The sequence below is a fragment of the Herpailurus yagouaroundi genome, unplaced genomic scaffold (genome assembly GCF_014898765.1).
Source record: "Herpailurus yagouaroundi ecotype Mexico unplaced genomic scaffold, PumYag 28, whole genome shotgun sequence".
NCBI classification, from domain to species: domain Eukaryota; kingdom Metazoa; phylum Chordata; class Mammalia; order Carnivora; family Felidae; genus Herpailurus; species Herpailurus yagouaroundi.
Genome location: NW_024412376.1, coordinates 124,541,864 through 124,547,603, shown reverse-complemented (window position 1 = coordinate 124,547,603; position 5,740 = coordinate 124,541,864).

The window sequence follows — 5,740 nt, the reverse complement described above, 5'->3', positions numbered from 1 at the left end:
CCCCGGACAATTCTTCCAAGTCGCCAAACCCAGGTTCAAGTGTTGGGGGGTATTAGGGTCCTTCAGAGAAACAGAATGAGTAGGATGTTATGCTTTATTGTGAGTTAAGTTGTTTCCCTTCAAAAACACATGTGGAATAGCTATTCTGTGCTACCTGTGAAGGTGACCTTACTTGGAAAATAGGATCTTTGTTGATGTAATCAAATCAAGATGAAGTCATGCTGAATTAAGGTGCCCTCTACCCCAGTGCCTAGGGTCTTTAGAAGAGAAAGGAGAGGGAGATTGAACACAGGGAGACAGAGACATGGAGACATGCGGAAAGGGGGGAAGACAATGCGCTTGATGTCAGAGGCAGAGCCTGGAGTGAGGGAACTGCAGGACAAGGAATGCCACGGGTTGCCTGCAACCACCAGAGGCCGGGAAGAGGCAAGGAGGAATTCTTCCCTAGAGCCTTCAGAGGAAGGCTGGCCAGCCTTGCCTACATCTCTACCTTTAACTTCTAGCTTCCGGAAGTTTCCAGCCACCCCGTTTGTGGTACTTCATTATGGCAGCCCTAGGAAACTAATGCAGCCCTGTTTTGTAATTGAGGATGCCAGAGCTCAAAGATGTACAACTAGCTCAAGTTCACGCAGCTAGTCATTAGCAGAACCGTAAGTCAAAGCAAAGCTGAGTGGCTCCAAGGCCCATCCTGCCAATTTCTCTCTCCAACCTTGACTTCTCTCCTACATCATACCTGCAATACCCGAATGTCTGCTTTGTAGGGTGACTGGATGACTGATCGGCACCTCTTTCCACGTCAAAATTAACATGTCAGGAACGAACTCCTGTTTCCCCTCTTTTTCCCCCCGACTCCCCATCCCGATAACTTAGGTCACCATCCACCCAATTTCTTCATTGAAAAACTAGAGTCGCCCCTGACCAGCCCCGTTCCTTAATCCCTTACATCTAGTCTGTCACCAAGTCCCGCTCATTTCACCGCCAAACCGAATCCTCGGTCTAACCGTGTCTTGTTACTGCGACCGAACTGGTCCAGGCCGACATTACTCCAGCAGTAGCCTCCCGCTTTTCTCTTGCCCCTTACAATCTGTCTCTACCTAGCAGCCGGGGTGACCTTTGAAAAGTATAAATCAGATCACATCACTTCCTGGTTGAGGTCCTCCAGTGACTTCCCATGGTGCCCAAATAAAAAGCCAACTCTTGCCCTGGTAGAGGGGCATCTGTCATGTCTTTGGTGACTCAGAAGCCTAACCCACTTCCTACATTTGGGAAATTCCCTGCTTTCTGAGTTTTGATGGGTGGAAAAGTCTACTTCCCACTCAAGAATACTTCAGAGACTCGTATGCCCGGCTTCTTTGTCCCCAAGACGTGGGCAAGCGACCACTCAGCTAATGGGCTGCACTTGCTCACGATGATGATTAACTTTGTGTGTCAACTTGCCTGGGCCAGGGAGTGCCCAAATACGTGGTTAGATGTTCTTCTGGGTGTTTCTGGCTGAGATAAGCACTTGAATCGGTAGACTCAGTAAAGCAAGTGCTCTCCCCAGTGCGGTTGGGCCTCACTCAATCACTGAAGGCCTGAACAGGACACAAGGCTGAGGGAGGCAGAATTAGCTCTCTCTGCCCAAGTGTCTTTGAGCTGAGATGTTAAGCTTTTTCCCTGCCTTCAAACTGGGACTCAGGGACTAGGACTCACACCATTGGCTCTCCTGGGTCTCTGGTATGCCAACTACAGATCTTGGCACTTCTCAATCTCCATAACCATGGGAGCCAATTCCTTATAATAAATCTCTTTATCTATCTATACACGCATATGCACATACGTCCAACATCTTAAGTGTCTGGTACGCAATAATCTCTCCATAGATGAGGATTGTTTTAATTCCTTTTGTTCTCTCTGGTACGGACCCCATGGGCAGCTGTTGTGGTAGGCGACTCTGAATGTATTCGTAGAAGACAACAACACACTTCCTTCCTTAGCTCAGTAATTCTGGATTCTTGAACATTAAGTAGACAGACTTTTTATAGCTCTATTGTTTTTGTATTTAGTTGTCTTTTGAAAACTTTTGCGTTGTATTGAAATCCAGTCAATAAGCATTTGCAAAATAAATATTGCTTGGATTATATTGTTCTTCTCTTGCTACCTTCTTACGTTCCCTTTTGGAGTTCAGGTAGCATGTATGTTCTCTACCTTTTAGCCTTACCCTCAGTGCCCTAAAACAGAGCCTGGCACATAGTAGGTGCTCAGTGATCGAATTGATAAATGACAAGAAAAGTTATGCAAGCATCACAGACATTATACTTTCCCAGATGTAAGGGATATTAAAAATGACTCGTAAGTCATTGCTAATTCTATTGGGGCCACCTTGGTCATTAAACCAGGCTGGGCGGCTGGGATTGGAGTACTTCTCAGTAATCACATACAGCAGGTTGTACAAGCTATCTAACCATTTATTCAGTTGTTGGTAACACTTATAAACTCAGAAACCACGTCAACTAGTGTCGGTACAACGAAGGTAGCCAATAAGCCACTGGAGTTTTGAAAGCTTTGTGTTTTGAAATAACTCTTAACTTGGAGAAAATAGGCTGGAGTAAGAATAGTACATAAAACACAGCGAATATCCTTACCCAGATTTACCAGTTAAGTGCATCCGTATGTGTGTATGTAAAATATTTTTTTCTGAACTATCTGAGAATAATTTACATTCATCATGGCCCTTTATGCCTAAATATTATCTTGTAGATTTAACAAAAATACTGCTGTTTTCCAGTTAGATCTTTTGATCTATTCTATTCCTTTTGCACAGAATGCACAAGTATGGCATTTTGCTGTTATGTCCCCTTAGTTTCCTTTGATCTGGGGTGTTTCCATAGCCCTTCTTTGTCTTGCACGATACTGACACTTTTAAAATGGATTGTTCCTGCTGGGGCGCCTGGGCAGCTCAGCGGGTTAAACTTCAGACTCTTGATTTCGCCTCAGGTCAGGATCTCAAGGTTCCTGAGATCAAGCCCCACCCCTGACTGGCTCCTCACTGGGCCTGGAAACTGCTTGGGATTCTCTCTCTGCCTTGCCACTCCCCCCCCCCCGCCCCTCCCCCTGCCCCCGCTCCCATGCACTTGCCGTCTCCCTCTCTTTGTCTCTCAAAATAAATAAATAAACATTAAACAAAAATAAATAAATAAATAAATAAATAAAATAGATTGTTCTTCATTTGGGGTTTGAGAGGTGCCGCCAGGGTCAGATTCAGATTTCGCTTTCCAACTTACACCAGCAATGTGCTCTTCCCGAGACTCACGTCTGAAAGCAAAGGAGGGCCGCCTGTCCCGCGTTGGCAAAGTAATTGTTTAATAAAAATTTTTATGGAAGTATAACATACATGCAGAAATGGGCGCAAATAATAAATCGCCATTCTGTTAGTCATCTCAAAGTGATCACAGCCATATAATCTCCACCCAGATGGTAACAGATTAGTCGCAGCCCCCACAGCCCACACTGTGATACTCGCAGTTGCTCCTTCCTCTCCCCCCTTCCCTGAAGCTAATCTCTAATCTGGCCTCTAATATCATAGAGCAATTTTGCCTATTTTCGAAGTTTTAGAAACAGAGTCCTACATATGTTTTGGTGCATTTTGCTTCTTTATCTCAATATTATGGTTGTAAGATTCATCCATACTGTTGACGCAGTGGTACTTCATTCATTCCCGCTGCTCTGTATACTATTCCATTAAAAAAATACAGCACAATATGTCCATTTCACAATTGAGTGGCGTTTGAGTTGGTAATTCGGGGCTACTAAGAATAGTACTGCTATAAACAGATTTGTACATGTGCTTTGTTGAACGCGTGTATGCAGTTCTATTGGATATATTCCTAGGGGGACAGTTTCTGGGTCAGAGGCTAGGTATATGTTTGATTTTAATAGGTATTGCCAAACAGTTTTCCAAAGTGGTTATGTTAATTTTTCCTCACGCGAGCAGGTGAATATGGGAGATGCTTTTGCTTCATGTGTCTCTAGCAGGTTGTAATTCACTGACTTTTTAAGATTTAGCCAATCTGGTGCACATGTAACACAATTTCCTTGTTGTTCCAATATGGATTTCCCCTACTGAAGACTTTTGACTAGGCATATTGGCCATGTGGTGATCCACTTTTGTAAAGTTTCTGTTCAAGTCTCATGTATTGTTCCGTTGGCTTTTCTGAGATTTTCTTACTGACTTGTATGCGGTCTTTGGATATTTTAGATTGGATCTTTTGTTGGTTTTCAACATTGCAGATGTCTTCTCTTCTGTTGCTTGCCTCTTCACTTTCTGGATGGTATCTTTTGATGAATCAGATATTTAATATAATCCAACATATTGTTTTCTTTATGATTATTACTCTTTGTGTTCTTTTTTTTTATTTTTTTAAATGTTTTATTTATTTTTAAGACAGAGAGACAGAGCATGAGTGGAGAGGGGCAGAGGGAGAGGGAGACACAGAATCCGAAGCAGGCTCCAGGCTCCAAGCTGTCAGCACAGAGACCGACGCAGGGCTCGAACTCATGAACTGTGAGATCATGACCTGAGCCGAAGTTGGACGCTTAACCAACTGAGCCACCCAAGCGCCCCCTCTTTGTGTTCTAAGAAGTATTTTCCTCTTTCAAGGCCATGAAGACATTTCCATACTTTATATTCTAGAAGCTTTAGTGTTTTACCTGTCACATTAGAACTTGAATCCACCTGGAATTGATTTTTGTACGTGGGGTGAGGTTAAGAGTCAAGGAGCATGTTTTTTTTTTTTAATTTTTTTTTTTCAACGTTTATTTTATTTTTGGGACAGAGAGACAGAGCATGAACGGGGGAGGGGCAGAGAGAGAGGGAGACACAGAATCGGAAACAGGCTCCAGGCTCTGAGCCATCAGCCCAGAGCCTGACGCGGGGCTCGAACTCATGGACCGCGAGATCGTGACCTTGCTGAAGTCGGACGCTTAACCGACTGCGCCACCCAGGCGCCCCAAGGAGCATGTTTTCCTATGTGGATGTTCCAATGGTATGGCTACATTTACTGAAAAGAGCATGCCTTCTTCTCTGGTTAATACCTTGCCACTTTTATTGTCAATAAAAGTGTCCATGTGTGTATAAGTTGAATTCTGTGCTCTCTGTTATGTTCCTTTGGTGTATTTGTATATCCTTGTGCAAACATCACACTCTCTTTATTACCAGGGCTTTATAATCAAGACTGGATGTCTGGTCATCTAAATTCTCTAAATCAGAGCTTCTTCACAGTTTATGTGGTGGGTGGGGCTATTCTTAACCCTTTGTACTTTCATATAAAATTTAGAATTCCCTTGTCAATTTTTAGCAAAATTACCTGTTGCGATTTTGATTAGAATTGCATTAAATCTGTAGATTAACCTGAGGAGATGGACCTCTTTATGCTATTATTCTCTGTGCCATGAAAATTGCCATATCCTTCAATCCATTTAGGATTTCCTTTTTCTTTTTCTCTTTCTGTTGTTGTCGTCACCATCAGCGGCATCATCGTCTCCCCCCCACCTCCTCCTCCTCCTCCTTCTCCTTCTTCTTCTTCTTCTTCTTCTTCTTCTTCTTCTTCTTCTTCTCCTTTTTTCTTCTTATCTAATTGGCTTTATTAAGGGACTTGTGAATTGGGCAGCATCCAGTTTAGGAAGCAAAGGGGAGTTCCTATCTAGGATTTCTTTACTTTCTTCTGGTAACATTTTATAATTTTCAGTACATAGATCTTAA